This window comes from Amblyomma mixtum, chromosome 2, assembly GCF_055824585.1.
Source record: "Amblyomma mixtum isolate Tamu chromosome 2, ASM5582458v1, whole genome shotgun sequence".
Taxonomy (NCBI): Eukaryota; Metazoa; Arthropoda; class Arachnida; order Ixodida; family Ixodidae; genus Amblyomma; species Amblyomma mixtum.
Window position 1 is genome coordinate 82,165,152 of NC_143013.1, and position 21,484 is coordinate 82,186,635.

Consider the following 21,484-nt stretch of genomic DNA (forward strand, 5'->3'; position numbering starts at 1 on the left):
TATGACTGACAGCATGGGTTTCCCATAAAGGCTTCCCTGAAGCTTTCATGCTCACTAAGCTGCATTCATTAGTTGCTCAATAAGCTAAGTTCGTGATATCTGTCGCTCTTCACTCTAAGCGCGGGTGGTAACACATTATATTCTTCACAAACACTGTTTACGAATCATTCTTGTCGAAAAACGAACGTCACCATCCGCGCTTCGCACATCAACGAGCTATATAGCTCGAAAGCACCTAGTCCAAAGTCGACTGATGAGCCTCGTTTCTGATGCGCACTCGTACACTTCCCGAAAACTTTCATCGTTAAAAGTGCAACTCCTATACTTCTCGCGCTGAGATAGAACAGAAGTCTATGAGCAAGGCCCGTAACTCAATTCATTAGGCGAAGCTGCAAAAAACTACGCCTACGAGAGCGTTTTACATTTTTACGCGGCTGTCGTTGGCGTAACAGGAACGCAGTTGTAGAAATCCAAAAGCTGAAAGCGAGGGATAAAAAAAAAATTAAATTATAGACTCCACGATGGGGCTGTTTGCATAAGGTCGTCGTCGTGAAGTCGTTACGCAACTACTGTAGTACTCCTTCCTCCATCCTTTTCCTCACCACCCTTTATTCCGTTTTTATTTATAGTAAGCAGTGGGTGCTCCCGCGATTAAGTGCAAAAAGAATAACCGAAGAAACGGCCGTATAATTCGCTTTGACAACAGCAACAGCAGTGCCGAAAAGAACAAGAAGGCCCTCAGTTGCTTCTGCTGCATCTGCCGCTGTTACAGCCTCTTCATCGCAGCCTACGCGCTCGTTTGAGCTCGTTATACGTTTGGATGGCGAACGAATGCAAATGCTCTACGCATACGCAGCCGTGCCCGCTTTTGCTTCTCTTTCTTTGGACGCCCTCTTTCCTTTCACAGGGAGGCTTCTTCTTTCTATTCGGCGTAACTGAAGCGAGCAGAGAGATGGAGAGAAGGGAAAAGCTTGGCCATTTCCTCCTCTCCACTTCCTGTCGCGTGAATCCCAGGGCGGTCATCAATTTCTGCAGCGCCCCGGAGACGACATGATTATTGCCTACTATATACGCCTCTTTGCGCCCTCTGTGTCTTCTTTCTATCCGGGGTATACTTCTCTTCTTTCTATCTTCTCCAAGCTTGTGTACAGTTGATCAAGTGGTTTCCCGCCGTGTGCGAGAGGCATGTCGCTTCTGGTGATTTGAATGCGACTGCGAAAGCAGCTATGTCAGTTTGCGACGGGCATTCCTTTCCAAGCATTTCGCTAGTGTCGACGGCCACTGCTGTATTGCTTCGAAGAAGCGACGCTCCGAGCGCAAAATAAGGCGACGAATGAAACGGCATTGCACGGGAAAACGTTTCTTTTGGTTGCTTTTTTTTTTTTCCTGGATCGCACTCGAGCGTGCCCGGTGTGCCGTTATCTTTAATGATAGGCAAAACAACTCAGGACCCTGGGGAGCTGTTTTTACCCGGGCTATCACGTCGAGATAGATATTTGTTTTTGTTTTGCGTACAGTGCGTCCCTAGGTCCTTCTGCGTCCCTAGTTAGTGTGCTCCGTAAGCAGGAGCCATATGACACTTTACGACGGACGCATCTCTGTGTGTCTCGCCGTCAGTGATAACAAAAGAAATGGGGCTCTCTTTTAAATGCTGTGCAGTTTTCATTCTTCTTTCTCTTCCGTTCTTCTGCCACCCGAATATTTTAGGCTTGATTACTATGCTCTAAGCGTTGCTTCGTTTATGACGCGTGATGGAGAGGTTGGTTTCCGAGACTGTAAACCGTTTGGCCAAGGCTGTTGACAGTAGCTGCTTAATCGATTAGGGTGTTCACTACATGTGTAGGCTTTCTGCACGTCAATAAACAAAACTAAAAGCTTCGTTGAATATATTTGTTATGAACATTTCAAGAGTAGTTGAACTTAAGTAGACACTGTGAGAGCAACCACATCGAACTTTTGTGTTTGGTAAACATCGACTGTACGGTTCTGTCTGGGTTGTGTCGATGTTTGTCTGGCACCAAAAGAAGCGTTTACTGCTCAGAAAATTGGATTTAAAATAAATAATCAGGATTTTTTTCCCCTAGCTCGATTCAAACCTCCTCATGGTCATGACCGAACTCGACTCCATGATGGCAGACTGGAAGTGAATTGGCGGCTTAGCCTGGCCTTACGAATCCGCACAAAACCTGCTTTATCCTAACAGCGCTTAGCTATAGCGAAAACCGCCGGTGGTAGCGATGCCTGTGTTTAACTTTTTCTTCGTCTTTTCTAGATTATAAATCATCATCATCGTCAGCCTGACTACACCCACTCCAGGGCAAAGGCCTCTCCCATGTCTCTCCAATTAACCCTGTCCTTTGTCAGTTGCCGCCACTGTATCCCCGCAAACTTCTTAATCTCATCCGCCCACCTAACTTTCTGCCGCCCCCTGCTACGTTTGCTTTCTCTTGTAATCCACTCCGTTACCTACAAGGACCAGCGGTTATCTATAAATGCATCGCCTTAAGTGAAGGTAGAGTCCTTCTTATTAGAACGTACCAATACAATCAATTAACACAATAAAATCGATGAATTACAATTAGAACCTATACAGTCAAACTTATATTTGTCCTCAGTGTCCCTTTAATTTCTTCGCATTGTGTTATGCGCAACGTTTGCTACTGATTGGACGCATTTGCATTCCGGAAATGGCAGATTTTAAGCTGGGCGTATACATTAATGTGCTTGTTTAAAAATTACGAAGAGCTGCTTGCGAAAAATACTTATTCATTTTGGCCTGCCGTCAGTTTTGCAATTAAACCGCTGATTGTGCGAGCTCTTACCTTAGCTGTCCGCGCAGAAAGATTACGGCTAAATGAGGCTCGGGTATCTTCTGTGCTTCTAGCATTTGAATGTGTAGACTGCGAAAAAAATATTTCTAAAGCCGCGAACAGACGTTTCGGACATACCCAAATTATGGGTACTATGTGTTCAGGGGAACCCGGAATAAGAGAGAAGTGTGGCAAGTATTCCCGAGGCAGTAGTACTTTAGATCCATTGACGGCACTCCCTTTTCCAAGATGCTCGTCACTTCGGACTCGCTCTGACCTAGCCTTCCCGAGATTATCCTCATTGGTAAGCCGCACCAAGTTCCGTACATTCGTAGATTACAAGCTAAACATATATCTACGAAAAGTGCGAGACAAATTCTGCTAATAAAACTTGCACAACCGGGCCGCGAATGAGACGTACTACATTCCTGCCGCTCTCCTTTGGAAGTAGCGGTAATACTTTTTAATAAACTTCAAGCTCGTGACGGAAGCCCAAATGAAAGCGATTCGTTTATGCAGAAAAAAGACCATGCGACGCCAACGCCCAGTTAAGCATCGGAAGAGAGAAGTACGTGATTGAGCAGCCGATCTGGCAGCCTGCGCTACCCCGCTTAATTCGCGCAGTACTCGGAAAAGCTCACTGAATAACCCCCCCCCCTTTAACACCGCCCCTGCTTCTACGGCGATCCCGGCCTACCGGCGTTACATAACGCACCACCGAGGGTCGCGTCGGAAGGTTGTGGCATTCAACGCAGATCTCCTCGCACTTGAGCAGGCCCAACCAGCACGCGACGCGGGAACAAGCCGTCGCCTCTTATCGGAGACGGATATTTAGTAACATGCACACGAGCGCACGTAAGCGCCGTCGGAGTCGCATATATTCAGGTCGCGGCCGTGGCGATCCCCGCGTGAGAGACGCACTTCTTCCTCGCTCGCTCTCTCTATCTATCCGTCACACTCTCTCTCTCTCTTTCTTTCAGCCCGCTAATCTCGATCAGCCACCGTGCGAGAGAAGGTGTCCACAAGCTTGCTTTCGAGCTGTGGCATGAAAAGTCGCGGCTCTAATTGCGTCAGCGTTCGCACGTTTTTCACGTCCCGCCTGCCTGGGACGCAGGTTTTCCGTGTTATCTTCGCGCCTCGGGAATAGGCTGTGCAGGAAGTCCGCAAAATCGAGAGAGATGAACGGCTTTCGCGCGCGAATCGGTTATTGATTAAGCGTGGCATATATACTTGCCTATCTTTTCCCGCTTAGTTGTAACTCTTACGTAAGTACGTTACTTTCTTCTCGACAAATAATACGCATGTCTCGAAAAGGGTTCCGGATTAACTGGCTCTTTCTTGGCGGGGAGCGTGCACTCTAATCACGAATACGCCTGTATGGGAGTAAAAAGGGAATAAGTTGCAGTGGCGTAGCCAGAAATTTTGTTCGGGGGGGCTCACGTTTCAGCGCGGCCTCCTCAGAATTTGTGGAGAGATCAAACGCAGTAATAATAACTGCAATGCCATCGACAATGCCATTGTGTATTTGTTAACGCTATGCACTGTCAAGACAAATGAAATATGTATTTTTTTAAAATAAAAGAATGATTTCTAATGTTTACAAATCGTGGAAGGCATAACTGATACCAATGCTTCCATGTTTTTGCGTATTTAATAAGTAGAGAAAATATCGCACGAAGTCTACAGCTATATCAGTCCGATACGAGCAAAAAAGTGCATTCCGTTGATTATCCGTTGCAATATGAACAACGTAAAGGCCATGAAATGAGCAAGTAGAAGACAAATATTTTAATGAGTCCTTGTTGTTCAAGAACCTTTACATTTTAGTACATGTGGAACGGCCTTCTGAAAATAATCTGTGCCTCAAGCGAAGTGCATCGAGGAAGTCCAATAGTATTGAACCAAACAGAAACCATGTTGTAAACTTCTGCAAATCGTTCTGGGAACTTTTTTTTTTGTGAAGAGAACGCCATGGTGAGCGTTGTTGACCTTTCCCCATGTACGAACAGGGTTTTTATTACTATTCGAGCTTTTAATCACATCAAATATAAACTGGCTCTGCTTAGAAGGTAACACCGTGTGCACTCGAGTAAGGGCCGCATGAACTCGTAAAGAGCCACTCCCCTCAATTTGGAACCTGGAAAATCGAAAAATGCAATTTCGCCGAAGAACAACTGCACTTCACGTGCGCTTAAATTTTCTCACCCGGCAGATTGCGCCGGGTGCTACCAAGAACACTGCAATCTAGCCTCATAAATGATGTCAAGGCACGATTGATTTCGGGCACGCGTTCGACAGTGAAACGAACGGCAAAACAGGTGAGGCGAGTCAGCTCACGCCGACGGTCGCGGGTTTCGCGAGTTTTGAAGTCTCGCTTCGAAACCTCGATCAGCTAAACCGTCATTACGATCGAGTGCCAAATCCCATCGACAGAATTTCAATGCGTTATGTCTGCAAAGGGTACCCGGGCCCATAGTAAACCGTCCTGAAATATGGGTTGTCGCACAGACCGGGTACGGATAATATGGCTTCCAGTGTAGTGGGATATATTAAGTGCAGAAATTCCGCTCTCGCGTAAGGGTTGCACCCCGTGAAAATCTCGAAACAAGAAAGTGCGGTTCTTGCACGAGTGTATGCCTTATATGTTGAGGATTGATTGTAAGGCCTGTGATTAAGACTCCATTTCCAATTTGTGAAACTAAAAGAAACAGATATATGCGTAACCTTATAAGCCCTTTTTGATTTCCGTGACCGAGGATTGCACTTCCATACGGCCCTGACACAATCGCGTCTTAGGTAACTGTCAGTTTTCTATGACATCATCGCGCGGACTTGAGGAGCTTCAGCTACAGAACGGATGAGTAACAGACTAAGAGAGTATACAGCTGTTTAAACACACTAAAACAGTAAACAGCTGATTAAACCAGTCTCATACAGGTTTGCTGTATCTTCGTTGAACGCCGCATGTGTATAGACACTGCTGGAATCAATGCCACCCGTAAAAACTTCCAGTATCATCCTATAAATGCTCCCCCTGAGCTCTCCCAGCGCTACTTGCTTCAAGCTATGCACTTTCGATAAGTGTACAAATAGGCTGGCCAGTTGAGCTGCCAAATTTGCAGCGGCACCGATGTCGAATAGGATAATCAGGTCGATGCAAAGAATAACAACAGAGAAAAGGCCTTCGCGGTGCAAGGACTGGCTGCTGCGATGTCCTTCACGTCGGCTGCACTGCATCACTCTAGCGCGTTAAGAGCTCCCGATGGTTTACAGCCAGCCTTTGTTTTCTTTGTTATCTTTGTTGGCACTCGACGCCGTAATTTGTTGGCACCCGCAAAGCTTGCCAAATGGGCGGTGATGAACGCCACCTCGCGTAACGAACCGAAAGCGCGCCACTAAATAGCGCGAGTGAGGGAGCAGAGATCACATCGATCGATGTGTTCGCGCGTAATGCGGTCGGTTCACTGGATACACGGGCGTGCGTGGCTAATGTCGCAAATAGAGCGAATTCAGTGAACGCGCGTGTATATGTGCGCAACAAAAACAAGAGCGAGAGTCTATTTTTATGCCTGGCTTCTGGTGGGAGCCCAAGTTTCTTATCACCCGCTTGGCTTTCTATGCAATGAGAATGAAACGAGAGACCCTGGTTTCTTTTTAGTGCAGAAAAAAGCGACACGAACACGAAGTTGGTCACAATCAAGCTGAGGAAACATCAAGGTAAACATGAAAATCTCATAAATGTTTTTCGCACGCAGCAGTGACCGCTAATCATCCCCCCCCCCCCCCCCCCCCTCAAATGCTGTCGCAGCAGGGAACTCGTTTGATGAGCGAAAACGAATATATCAAAAAGGAACAAGTTCAAAACAGAAAACATGACACGTGGTATGTTTGCGCGCTGAGCTTTAACTGGTATGTTGGCAATATAATGCTACACTTATCCAAAATTGAATAGAATGGAGTGTGCGTTAGATGTGAGCTTCGTAAAGTCTTTGTTTCTGTATTATAAAGAAGCCCGATATATAGGTCGACGAGAAACTGTTGCATAGCTATCTTTTAAATCTCCCCGAAATTCTCCAGTGAGACGAAAACAAACCGATGTTCGTTTCCAGAGGTGTGCCAGAAAACTATGTCGATTCTGTGGGGAAAGAAAAAATAAGTGAATAAAAACGACCATTGCAAAAACGGATGACCTTATTCTCGACTTCGAGTATTTTTGTCTAAAATTTGCATACACTCGCCGTGCGGAGAGCCTCTCCAGCTCTCGTTGCCGTCAATACGCTGCCGAACAATCTTCGGCGCGAATGTTTTTTTCGCAGATGAAAGAGCCAGTGATCCCGGATACTCTAGTGAACGAAGTAACAATCCTTGCTCCTCACACGAACCGATGAAGTTGTTTCTCTTTTTTTTCTTTAATCCGTTCAATCTTTCCTTTCTCTACACACGCATACATACATCACTGGCCTCAGCCTATTAAGCCGAGCTTCGGTGCTGCCGCTTCGCTTGTTTGTTTCTTTCTTTAAGTATGACCGTTCAAACAAACAAACAAACTTCCTTCGCAGTATAGCGACAGCACGAGGACAGATTTTGTTAACAGGTATATTCACCTTACGTCGTCCGAGACAGCGCGAGACAGCCGCTCAATTAATTTGACACTCGACTCGTCGCGCGTAGAATACGTATAGCCCCGAAATAAAAGCTGCGGCAAAACTTTCCCAGGGTACGATCGTTTTCGACTCGTCCGTGTCGGCCGTCGACGGAGCCCCAGTTTCAAATATAGAAGTCAGAAAACACAAACACACACGCAGAACTTCCGAGACAGAGCCGCCGGGTCGCGCACCGGAGTACAATGAAGTCGAGCACGTTGAGTGGATTTACTTCACTCGCAAGCCTCGGGCGGCGTATGCAATCACCTTCGCTTGCATAGACGGTCACCACCGGCGGCGCTAGAGTAGATGCTATTGCAGCGCTGCCAGACGGTCTGTATCGCTTCGAAATGAAAAGAGCATCGCCTCTTGTGCCTCACCTGCTTTTTATTTCTATTCTTTTTTACTTTTAAAAGCCCCGACTCAAGTGGGATTTTCGAGAAGTTCCGCGGGTGTTTCGAAGGGTGAAAGTCAAATGAATTCGAAACCGGCGCTTCCTCCCAACTCCCCCCCCCCCCCCCCCCCCCTCAACCTCTTTGTTAATTCCCCCTTCTAGCAGCGCCACAAATAAAAACAACGAGAGAAGTATAAATATACAATAAAAAATGTCCATGTCAGGTCGACAAAGCAACCGACCCTATCCCAGCCGAGCTAAGCGCCTTGTTTTCGTTAGTGAAGCGCGACGAGTGGTGGGAAGGAATGAATGGGACTCGCGTTTTCATTGTGAGCTCGCAGTTGCAGTCGGTCCCGTGTGTTCTTTTTATCCAGTTTCACACTCGACGTTGGTGCATTTCTGTATCCGCACATTGTGCCTGTCCTCGTAAAGAAATGAAAATAACGTGAATAAATACACTTGTTGCGTTTTCACACCCGAACTCGAATAAAGGCGTTGTGTTTTCGACTCTCCGTTCGGCATGCATTACCTTGCAAAGGCTTACGCTTTGTGTCCCCGCTCCTGGTAGCACGTGCAGCCTTATCCGTACCGCTGTTCTCCCCCCCCCCCTCCCCCCCCCCTCCCCCCCCCCTTCCTCCTGTTTCTAAGAGGATCAAAATAATGGAAAGGGTTGTAAGCGTCTTTTTATGCCAGTTTCAATGGACACTTTCTTTTGATGGTGATGATGTGATAGCAGCAATGCGACCGCTTGTTTTAAATAGAAAGAAAAGAGAAAACAAGGCGGTGGTTTATATTTTTGGAACTTTTAGTGCAACTCGAAAGCAATTTAGACGGTGAAGAAAGCGGCCTTCGCTCATGTAAATTGGTGACCGCACTGAGATGGCATTGCGGGCAAATGCCGCGAAGTATTTTGCATGTAAATCCAGAGTGCAGCGCGTGAGTTGATTGGATGCTGATTTTTTTCGTGTTTGTTTTATTTTGTACCAGCGAGAAACAGATGCACTTTCGGTAGGCGGGCAGGGAACTGTGGAACACCGTGTTTTCGGGAAGGAATCCCTTCTTTTCACTATTAGTAGGGCCTTGCTTTTTTGGTGACTATAAACCTCGATGAAATTTCGCTGTAATGAAGTTGGGTGAGACATAATTACGCACAATACACGCACAATACACGCACCAACGAGAGCCTCCCCTCATGTAAGTCTTACCACTGTGTACCTATGCATATATTTCGTTGCATCACGCTTGTTCTGGTTGGTTGGTTGGTTTCTGGGGTTTAACGTCCCAAAGCAACTCTGGCTATGAGAGACGCCGTAGTGGAGGGCTCCGGAAATTTCTAACACCTGGGGTTCTTTAACGTGCACTGACATCGCACAGTACACGGGCCTCTAGAATTTCTCCTCCATAGAAATTCGACCGCCGCAGCCGGGATCGAACCCGCGTCTTTCGGGTCTCTACTAGAGATAAATGCACACCCAACTATGCTAGACAAAAGCGTTTTTGAACGGAGAAGAGTTTATGAACGCCATTATTTTCATACATTTTAACATTTCACTATAACAATAAATATATCTGCAGATCGCCCGTCTACAGGCTGAAATGTTTTTGCTAATAACGTTTTTGCGATCGTCAAAAGCGTACTAAACTGGTTTTCTATGACAGTCTTGACTGCTCCATGCGAGCGATGAAAAAACTTTTAAAAAAGTTTTTGCTACATATCCAAAGAATGGACCATTACGTTCAATATTTTCGTAACAGTCCGTACCTTAGAAGTTTCCAGTATTCAAAATTTAGTCCAAAAATGTTGGACATGACATTTGAAAGCAGTCACTGGCTTCTTAGTTACAGGCTTCTTGCCCGTTTGAAGCTATAGCGCAACAATGTAACAAACCAGCGCGGGGAGCGAAGCAAACGGAAACAGTCTGCTTTAGAGGAGAGAGCATCCCGGTTTTAAAAAAAAAACCGTATTAAGACTCGTATTAAGGACATCGAAATTCAGCCGCCGCGGCCAAGACGCGGGTTGGATCCCGGCCGCGGCGGCTGAATTTCGATGAAGGCGAAATTCTAGAGGCCCGTGTACTGTGCGATGTCAGTGCACGTTAAAGAACCCCAGGTGGTCGAAATTTCCGGAGCCCTCCACTACGGCGTCTCTAATAACCTCAGTCTCATTGGGACGTTAAAACCCCAATTAACCAATAAACCATAAGGACATTTTAGTTGAAAGTAGGCTCACCAGGCGAGCTAGTGCAGGACGTGTAATGCGCAGAACATATAAACAGTGATAATACGGAGTAATTAAGTCAGTTGATAAAGACGCATTCTAAAACAACGTAACAACAGATGAGATGGAGTTCGGAGAATCGCTGTCCATCCGGAAGAGCAAGTTAACGAACGAAAACATTGTTGTGATTAGCGATACACGATTGACACAGGACAGGGCACTAATTGAGACCTTCGAGACAGGACTTCTCCTTGCAGAAGGCTTAATTCGGCTGGCCACGCAGTGATGACGGGCAAGGGAGGAGATTTAACACCGCCTTTTCACGGACATATCCATCAGGCCGTCTGCTTCTTCTTATTACCTTCCCTTATCCGCCTGTCCAATCGTACGCAGCAGCTTGTAAATATTTTTTCTGATCGTATTCTGCGTATCACATTGTTTATATCTTCTGTATTCTTTTTTTTATTTTCCTGATTCTCTGAGCGCTACCACACTTGCTACGCTGTGTACATCTCCCAGCATTTGTTTTATTTCTTTGCTGCGACCGGTATGGTCGGCAGTGAAGCGTGGTCACGAAAACGACGTGTACCTTGTCAGAAGCACGTCGCTGCCGCCTCCATGACCGTGGGTCTCTGCTCCTGGGCTTCCCGGGCCGCTGACAGGCGTGATTCTGATTGGAGGAAGGGAGAGAAAGAAACAAAAAGAGAGAGCATGGAATTAGACATCTGTCACCGAACCCATTGGCACACGCGAACTGCGGGCATTATACACTTCAAGAAGCGGTTCAATGACCCGAGATTGTGCCGACCTGCAAGATATGCCTGCACCAAGCTGCACACCTGTACAACACAGAGGGAACTCTGAAAGTGGTAGGCGGCTCCGCGCGTGCCATTTGCATGCATAACGATGTGTACCAGCGTTCCCAGGACGTTACAAACGTGAATTTCGTTCGAAATGATGGAGGTTCTCCGACCACCTTCTATGGAGGCAAACCACAAATGTTTTCCAAAGGAAGCTGAGGTATGCACAAAATTTCGAAGAGAGTAAACTGTGCCCTACTGCAGTCTGCTGTCTCTTATGTGTGATCTTCGAGCAATTCAAATCATTTCGGAATATGATCCCATAATTATAGAGCAGTAACTTGCAACGGGTTCGTTGTTACCCTATAGCTATTAGCACTAATTTCATGACGACGACTTGATTGACAGACTGTGATTATTTCCCTTTACTTCTCTCTTTCCTCTTTAATTCCTCTCATTCCCTTCCCCTGTGCAGGGTAGCCAACCGGAATCCTTTCTGGTTAACATCCCTGCCTTTCCCTCTCTCTCTCTCTCTCTCTCTCTCTCTCATGACGACGACGTAGATGCGGCGAATACTGAAAGACCTTCCTGGTACAACTATACACAGGTAGACGAATGAAAATGATGGAGGGATGGAGGCCATTAAGAGGTTTGCAGGGATACGGTGGCCGCAACTGGCAAAGGACAGGGTTAATTGGAGAGACATGGGAGAGGCCTTTGCCCTGCAGTGGGAGAAGTCAGGCTGATGATGATGATGATGATAGAGGGATAGGGGGTGCAGGAACATGAGGTCGTGTTTTAGCGGAAACTCTTGGAGCTCGCAAGATGACACGCACTTGGTGACGATGCTCCTCAGAGTGTATACAGGGTGTTTCACCTAAGGCTTTAAAAAGCTTTTCAAAACCAGCTTTTTGAGTTAGAACAGCGCTTTTTTGGACATAGGATTGTAAGCGGTGAAGTACATCAGAATACAGCTAAGGTGTGCTAACTAGCAGGCTCTTTAACTAATAATGAATAATTAACTTTTTAACTATTACCTTTAGGCTCCCTAATTATTGAGAGGGGTGTAGCCCACGGTAAGTAATATCCATATCAGTTTTTAGAATATAGAAAACGCTGTTATCCTCGATGCAATAGCTCAACAAATTTTGGCTGTTTCGACGAGTTACGTGCACTGGAGAGGTTGCTTTGCTTGCAAGCATCTGGAAAGCGAACGTGTTTTGGCGCGATGTAGTCAAAATCTGTTGGGCCACTGCGCCGACAGTAACCACGTTTTCTAAATTCTAAAAACTGATATGGATATTACTTACCGTGGGCTACTTACCGTGGCCTCTCAATAATTAAGGAACCAAGCAGTAATAGTTAAAAAGTTAATTATTCATTATTAGTTAAAGACCCTGCTAGTTAGCACGCCTTAACTACATCCCGGTGTACTTCACCGCTTATAATCCTATCCCGAAAAAAGCGTCCTTTTAACTTAAAAATCCTATCTTTAAGAATTGTGTAAAGTCTTAGGTCGAGCACCCTGTATACTAGATCGCGCCGATGATGAAGCCGCCGTCACTAAGCGCGCTGTTCAGTTCGACCAGCTCAGATATTACACAACGAGCCAGGTGCCGCGCCCTTTCCCCGCGTCCTTAACGCCAGAGGTGAGAAGAAAAGAAGAGAGAAGGAAAGAGCCCTTATAAAACCAGTTTTCCTCTATTATTTTTTCTTTCTCTCTTCGTGTATTGCTGTCGCCCTCACACTCCTCTTCCTCCGCTGCTGTGCTGGCCCTGCGCACCTGTTGACCTTAGCGGGAGCGAGCCTGGCCTCCGGGTAAGCTCGATAACGCGGCTTTTTTTCTTTCTTTGTATGTATATGCCTATCGTCTATCCTCGCTACTTTTTTTTTTGTTCTCTCCTTCGTCTTTCCGTGCCTCCTGCTCACTGCGTAGCCTGTGGGCGACTGCGCGGTTTTCGTTCAACACGAAAGACGAACGAAAAAACCTGTCCGAGTGGCCAGGAGTGCAGCCTACGCTTTCCAATCCGCTACCGCGGTCAGCGTCCACGCAATTTCCCGCTACGTGATTTCATAGCGTGGGAAAAAGTCCGGAAGCGACTATCAATACAGTTACTGGCACTGAACTTGAAACTGAAGCAAGTGCAGGACAAGTGGGATGCTGTATAACCCTATAGGTGGAGACAGTTCAGTGGTACCAAATGCCTGCACTGGTACACGTTCGAAGGGGAACCCCCTTCTTTCACTGCGAGAACACTATTCCGATGTGCAAACCCCGAGCAAGATCTTGTGATGTTGGTGGCTTTGTGCCAAGTGAAACAAATAAAGATAAATGAATCAGATAAATATCCGCGACTGGGATTCGAACCTGCGGCTACAAGCACAGATCAGCTTCGCTGGCCACTGTGCGAGAGCGCTAGGCTATCGCCGCAGCCGAACACGCCTCGAGTTCGGCTGCGCATTGCACATCGTCTCCTTCATTAACTAATACTATGGTTTGGTTTTGTGGGGTTTAACGTCCCAAAGCGACTAAGGCTATGAGAGACACCGTAGTGAAGGGCTCCGGAAATTTCGACCACCTGGGGTTCTTTAACGTGCACTGATATCGCACAGCACACGGGCCTCTAGAATTTCTCCTCCAAAGAAATTCTAGCCGCCGCGGCCGGGATCGAACCCGCGTCTTTTGGGCCAGCAGCCGAGCACCATAACCACTGAGCCACCGCGGCGGCTAACTAATACTATTGTTAAACTAGTATTACGGTATATGGTAAAGTTGAAGACGCGCATAACGGGCTCCCTGGGTCAGTGGACACCTCAATCGCGCTTTCAGTTACGTGGCGGTGCTGTCCACCTGCAAGAAACTATGCTTTCGCGCAATATTTCGGGCTTAGCATTGCTAAACCGCCATCATCATGATAATCATCATCATCATAATCAGCCTGACTACGCTCACTGCAGGGCAAAGGCCTCTCCCATGTCTCTCCAATTAACACTGTCCTTCGCCAGTTGCGGCCACCGTATCCCCGCGAACTTCTTGACCTCATCCGCCCACCTAACTTTCTACCACCCCCTGCGACGCTTGCCTTCTCTTGGAATCCACTCCGTTACCCTTAAGGACCAGCGGTTATCTTGCCTTCGCATTACATGCCCTGCCCAAGCCCATTTCTTCCTCTTGATTTCGACTAAGATGTCATTAACCCGCGTTTGTTCCCTCACCACTCCGCCCGTTTCCGATCTCTTAACGTTACACCTATCATTTTTCTTTCCATACCTCGCTGCGTTGTCCCGCCAGCCATTACTTTTCATGAAGAGCAACACCTCAAAAGTTTATGTCGGAGAGCAGCCGTGCATCTTTGAATGCAGTGTTTCGGATGAACTTGAGCCCCGAGTTTTCTTGTCGCGTTACCGGTAGGAGGCGTCTATTTTATTTTCACACAGCGACAGTTGTTCCGAGTAGGTTCTGCGGCGTTCACTGAGCGCCGTTGTCTTATATTAAGCAGCGGAAGTAGTCTCCCTTGCAACAGGAATCCCAATGAAGTCACCATTGCGAGATCATGTGGATACCTTCTAGCGAATAAGCACGCGCCACTTGGGGCCACGTGGGTGACATCAAAACTATGCCGACCCGTTGAGGGGGCGGGGCATACGGTGGCTCTGCTGTCGTTAATATTTCGCATCGCAGGGAGACAGACGGAATGACCAGCCAAGCAGCTTGGCCCTACTCGATTTCACCTCGTTTATTTAATTTATTTCATCCCTAAAGGCCCGAAGACCTTACCTAAGGAGAGGCAGGTGAACACGTTCGTCATTGCTTGAAACTCTCGGTAGTGAAAATGTAAAATACAAAGCTAAGCAAAGGCAAAAGCAGCAAAATAATACAACGAAAAGTGAGTGACAATAATGAATGGGGACAATTATTGGCATGCCACATTTATCTTAGCCTCAAAGAAAGAACAATCAGAGCAAAAAAGTAAACAAAAGCATGCCAGGCAGAAAGATGGCAAGGGGCACATGTTGTTCAGGGAGGGTGACCTAAACTGGCTTTTGAATTTTTCGTGGAACTTTTTTGTTCTATTATTTTTCTGGCCGGGAATGTAATGAGACCATTGTGTGAGTAAAGAAAAAACTGTTCGTAAGTGCAGCTACCACCTTTTCCACACACACACACACACACACACACACACACACACGCACACACACACACGCACACACACACACACGCACACACACACACACATATATATATATATATATATATATATATATATATATATATATATATATATATATATATATATATATATATATATAAAGTTGAAAAGAGTGCACTTTGACTCAGAAGTTATATATACTTACTAAGTAGACTGACACACGCTTAAAAACCTAATTGTTTACTGGTTTAATGGTGGTTCGAGATTATATATATGCATAAACATAGAAGAGAAGGGAAATGAAGGGCTCGTTATACGTATGATAGAAGCTAGAAGCCAGCAGCCAGAGAAATCGAGGTGCATAGGAGGTTTATTTTTAATTTCTGGTGTTCATCAATGGAGATTATTAGTTAATATTTTATTGCTTGAAATTACTTAGAAAAGCAGAAGAAAAAAAAACAGCCACATGCCGGCGGTGGCAACCGAATCCACGACCTCCGAATTACACGCCCGGGGCTCTACCAACTGAGCTACGGCGACGGCTGTCAAATGGTTTGCTTTCAGCTCAGTTGCTATATATTTTGTAAGCTTCCGAACTATTTCCGATCCTTTTGCTGTTGCTTTCTACATGGCTTCAACAGGCAATAAGGGCACGCACGGAGGCTCCCTTTCCATCCTTGGGGTTGCCTGACAAGAAAACGCCACCGCATCGCTCACATTAGCCTTTAACAAAACGTGCTTTCCAACATTTAACTGGCTTTAATCCTGCCATCTCCAATAAAAAAAAAGGGGTTAATTTTTCTCGAACATTTCTTTTTGTATTGCAGCTCCTATACGCATCCTTGCACAACAGCCTGAAGGCAAAGTTAGTTTCTGCTTCAAAGCAACAATCCACCGCCCGTTCACGCGTATAGTTTGCCTTCTCTTAGGCCTCGGCTCGGCCAGACCCGGGAGGGTTGTGCGCTGCATGGCTTTGCTCTTTACGCTTAGTTGCGTACAGCGTACAGCGCTGTACCCAGTACACTGAACAATGCTCATTTTGCTTTCTGGGGAAGATATCGCGCCGGAAGGCGAAATATCCCACCAAATAAGAAAGCATCATCACATTATCACAGCACATCAAAAGTGGCTATATTATCGCGACGAAAAGTGAGCAATATCACCAAAGCAAGCCGCTAAGCGTTCTGGATAGCCTCTTGTTCAGCGAGTGAAGGCAAGCAACGGAGAATTTTAGCATAGCGTTACACAGACTACGCCTACCGACAGCCGCCAACAGTTCATGTGCTGGTGGCCCCAAAGAGTTATCTACGCATGCGCTGTTGGCGGCTGTCCACACTCCGTCTCGCCACGCGACTGCCGTCGGTTTAAAGCGGAAACAGTACGGAAGCTTTGGACACACTGCACAGAAATACGATGCGCAGCAGTGAAAAACGTCGCGAGGTCGCGGAGACAGTCGCCCTCAAGCTTTCTGCGGTCGGTTGCCGCCCCTCAAACTGCAGCCGCGTCAAGTGGCGAGACGCGAACGTGATCGAACCGCGAATTCGTGTCCACGAGGCGCGCAGCGCTCGTCGGCCGAACGGAGGTTTTGTATAAATTTATATTTATTTAGAATTTCACGAATGGCGTAGATGTTTGATCGAGTCTCGACTCCGTCGCAATGGTGCGCTTGAGCACGTCCCATTGGATGAAAGAGAACCACACGCAGTTCCTCTTGAGCTTCAAGAGCGGCTGCGATCTCCAACCGCAAAGAGACTGGCGCTCGAAGAGAGGGATATTTAATAAAAGGGAGCGGACGAAACACGCGCATTGCTAGAGGGCGCAAGTAATCATCTATTCAAGGGCGAGCTTGTTCCTTTCTTTCGACGAGAAGTGAAGAGTGCTCCTTTTTGAATTCATATGCTAATATCTTGGTTTCCTTTGTCCTCCCACCGTGACGCTCGCGTGCGCATCGCGGTTCGTTGCGGCTTGTTAAAGCGGCGAAAGTCGAGCCCCTTACGTGCTTTCAGCGCGGAGATGGTAGCGCACTTTTCCGATGCAGATTCGTGCGTTTTTGCCACACCCCGTTGGCCCCGTATACCTTCAGATTTCTTTCTCCGTGCGCGTTCGCTAAATCGCCACAGAAGCGCTTCGCCTTATTGCCTTCTTAACGAGCGCAGGCAAAAAGAGCCGTAAGTCAGTAAACACATAACGCTGACAGCAACAGTGCTGATCGAGGTAGGTGCAGCACCTTTATGACCACAGTGAGAGCGACTGTAGTGCGCTCTGTAGGCGCATAATTGTGGCCTAACCGACAACCGTACTGTGCGCGCTGTCAGTGCACGTTAAAGAACCCCAGGTGGTCGAAATTTCCGGAGCCCTCCACTACGGCGTCTCTCATAGCCTGAGTCGCTTCGGGACGTTAAACCCCATAAACCAACGAACCAACTGTTATCTTACTTGAGCGCTAGTACGGTTTGAGAAAACTATCTCGTGACCTGAGCGGCGTTAAAGACGCTCAGAATTTCTCAGTAGGACGCTGTGGTAGATGTCCTACTTCAGTGTATTTCTCCTCTCCTGGGTTCTTTTCTACTTCTCTAGAACAAGGAACAAGCGGCGCGCTTAAATACGGGCGACGAATGCGTTAGCTCGCCTTCAGTATCGTTATCCAGACAAGAAATCGAATTTTTAGGAGGACATGTTCGGGTTTCACACCGGCTCTAATACACCTGTGTCCTTCGAAGTGCTGTTGCCATTAAGTTGAGCCTTTTCAGGGCTAGTGTATTTCTTGTTATGTTCATAGGCCCTATAGGCCCTATAGTTCTCATAAATAAAACAAGCTGGAAATCTGCGCCTTGTCTATACTGATGTGCGCATTTTGCCCTGTTCTCTTTGCGCAGTTTTACTAGTTCCCTTCAAATGGACCAACAAACCCGCAAGAACGTCCTACGTTTTTCCTAAAGAGAATGTCACGCAAGTGAGTCTGTGAGCGCCCTTTATCGAGCACGTGTTATTGCAGCTCTGTGATTCAAGTGAAGTTTACTTAGGGTTCTGTTTGGGCGACTTGACGCTCTTGTCAAGTGGGACAGTTGGAAGAGGGTGATAGAGGGTGTAGGTATAGATTAGTGTGATAAAGCACCGCAAAACAAAGCTATATACGCTGTGTGCGCCGGCGCTGGTTCGAATCCCACTGAAGGCTATGAATATGCGATAAAACCTTCTCGTGCTACCTGTCATTTCGACGCAGAAGTTCCGAATGTTTCGGTTAGGTTCGGTTTCATGCTCTTTTTCAGGTTCGGGCAGTGTTCATATGAGTTTGCCGAGAAGAGGAGCTAAAATCGTTTGACGCTTAAAATCGCCCTCCGTTGTCCAGAGTACTTCATCGTTGTACCCGCGGTCGATATCAGAGTGAATTTTTCTCCCAAGAGTTCAATCGGTGAAGACTAGCGCACGCAGGCAGGCAAGCTGATCGTCTCGCTTTCTCTCTAGCCCGGACGAGAGAACTCTCAAGATGGCGACGCTCGGGAGAATCTGCGCAATACAGCATGCCCGGAAGCGTTCGCCGCGGCAAGCAAATAAACACCGGTCGTAGCTGTGCAGAAGGGCGCCACCGCTCACGATCGGCTAATATACTCCCGCTGCGGGGAACGGGTTTCTATCACCTCTAGGACGAGGTTACGCATTGCGAAAGGACAAATAAGAAAAAAAAAAGCCAAGACTGTACACACATCGAAACTTGACTGGTACGGCGCCCCCCGATGCCGCACATAGCGGGAGCAGTCTCTCTTCTCAAGCCAGAAGCAGCAGAAAGCGAGCAGGCAGAAGAGCGCGGCCAGCACGCCGCCGCCGTGCGACCGTGCACGTCACCGCCGCCGTGCTCCCCTCCGGCGTCGGGCTTCGCCGTCATGCTGCGAGGAGGATGCGTGACCCAGTGCGCGCGCGTGGCTGCGTCGCGGAGGCTCACTGCTGCAGCATCCCTTCCCTCCCCCTCCCTCACACCGGCGCCGCGTCCTCTCCTGCCCGGAAGAGACCGCGCGGAAGGCCCGACCGCGCTGCTTCCTCCTTCCGTCAAGTTCACGGTCACTCACGGGCATTCACCCCACGGCGCACGCTTACTCCGCCACCGCCGCCGCCGCTGGGCAACCCCCCTCCCTCCCCCAGCTCCCCTCCACCTACCTCACTGGTCATGCCTTCACCGTGGGAGACGACACGCGACCGCCGACCGGAGCAGATCTACGCTGAAAGGGCTCCCCGCCCGACTCCGACAAGCTGCGAGTTGCCTGCCCCGACGAAACCGGTCGCGCTCTCGGCCGCCGGTGACCTTTCATCCCTTCGCGGCCCACGCCACGTGGCTCCGCTCTGACGGAGCCACGCCGTACTCCCGCTATCCCTAACGCCAGGCAGCCCGCTATGACGGGCCCGTCTACGGACCCATCGACTTCTACGGACCTGGGACCACCCCAGGATTTCAACATCGAGCGAGAATCCGATATGGAGTCGCAGGACGAGGATTTTTCGCAAGAGTCTACCCCCCTCACTTCAACGTCCGGCGCTGACGAGCCCCCTCCCCTCCCCGGCAAAGGGCCAGGATGGGAGTTGTACGTTAAAAGAAGCCGGGCGAAGAAGCTCCGGAGGGAAGCTAGAATTTTGGCTGCAACCACCAGCAAGAACACGGAATCGAACGTGAGTGCTGCTCAAGATACTCCCCACAACGATGAAAGGTGCCGCCCGGGTCCACGTCGACCTCGTCTGCCGCCTCTACCCAAAGATGACATCAAGGTCGTGGTTCGCCCGACCGCAGGCCTCAACCTCCGCAAAATACCGACACCCGTACTCTCAGAGGCCGTGGTTCGCTCATGTCGACACCCACAACGGATCCAGGGAAGGTACATTGTTCGCCTTCACCCAGGCTCAAATATCATCGTCATCAGCACGCCGTGCGAAAACTCGGCGGCCGAGTTTAGCAACCTCGAAGAACTCAAGTTGGACGGCAAAGTCCACCCGGTACGGGCGTATACCCCGCTCCCCACAAGCACACTCAGAGGAGTCATCCACGGACTCCGGTCCACCGAAACCCAAGAATCACTGATGGCATCTCTGTGGGTGAGAGACACAAGGATCGAAATCCTACACGCGCGGATCCTCGGTTCCTCCACAACGGCTCTTCTCGCTTTCTCGGGACCATGTCTGCCTCGAACGGTCTACCAAGGAGGAGCGGAGTTTCTGTGTCATCCGTATCGACCGGCGCGGCAGTTCTGCTCGGCGTGCATGCAGCCGGGCCACCGACCCGACGTATGCCCCAACCCCACAACCAAGGTGTGTCGTCTCTGCGGAGCCAGCGACCCGCCTGCGAGCCACAAATGCCAACCCAAATGCTGCCTCTGCGGGGACCAGCACGAAACCGGCGCGAGAGGATGCCCGCGACGCCTGAAAGCCGTGCGCCAACCTCCCGTCTCCTCCAAGACAGTCAACCCAGGCCAGGGCCGGAAGTCCCGCAAGGACGGGGTGCCGGGAATCCACAAAGGCCGCTGGTTCTCCTCAGACGACGAGAGCATGACCAGCCACGGCAGCAGGCGGGCGAGCCAGTCTGGGAGCCGTTCCCGATCAAAGACCCCGGTGCCGCCCCTGGCCCCACCGAAGCCGGCGCCGAGGAAAAACAAGCCGTCACCGCCGCCGACGACGAAACAGGTGAGCTGGGCAGCGAAGGTTACGGCCTCCCCTCCTCCCTCGTTCACTGACTCCCGAACTGCTAAACTACAGGCCCAAATCGCGACCCAGGAAACCCGCCTAGCAACACAAGAAAAGCTTATAGTGGATATCAACGCGAAACTAGATCGCCTCCTTGCACGAAAAGAATCCCCAGCCCCTAATCCGACGTACGTTACACAGGAGCAGCTCTCCCAATTTGCGGAGCGTCTTGACCAAGCAATTCAAACCGAGGTAACCTCACAGCTCACGCACCTCCTTGAGACCAAAATCGAACCGCGCCTTGCTCGTATAGAAGCGCAGATTGAACACATTCTCAGGATACAAACGCAAAACGCGGCAGATATGCAGTCCCTCCGGTCTACGCAGCGAAAGCGTACCGCCTCGAGCGACTCGGGCCCCACCCGAAATCGGAGTCGTGCACAATCGACCAGCAGTGAGGCGGGCGTTTTCATTGCCCCGCAGGTCCACCAATATGGCCCCACACCCTAGACAGCCACCCACCGAACACGTCGAAATTTGGCAATGGAACTGCAGGGGGTTCCGACGAAAGTTAGGTCTCCTAAAGCAATTCATTGCTAAAGCTCCTATCAGACCCGATTTGATATGCCTGCAAGAGGTCAAGGCTGACAGAGCCCCCTCCGTGCCGGGATACTACACGGTCGTTCACCCCCTCATGCCGACGGTTGCAACGCTGGTTGCAAAGGATGTGACCGTTGTCGAACACACGTTATCTGTGCCGGATGTAGAGCACTTAGCGGTCGAAATAGTGCCAAATAAGCGTGG

At 48.8% G+C, this 21,484-nt stretch overlaps 1 protein-coding gene across 1 annotated transcript in view; it reads right to left on the reverse strand.

Moving 5' to 3' along the window:
• The window catches only part of Blimp-1 (PR domain zinc finger protein 1), a 159,645-nt gene that overhangs the window by 77,004 nt on the left and 61,157 nt on the right, over positions 1-21,484 (reverse strand). Inside the window, exon 2 of the mRNA XM_089569161.1 lies at positions 10,655-10,735. The gene's annotated coding sequence lies outside the window, so the exon portion shown is untranslated. The remainder of the gene's footprint in view (positions 1-10,654; positions 10,736-21,484) is intronic.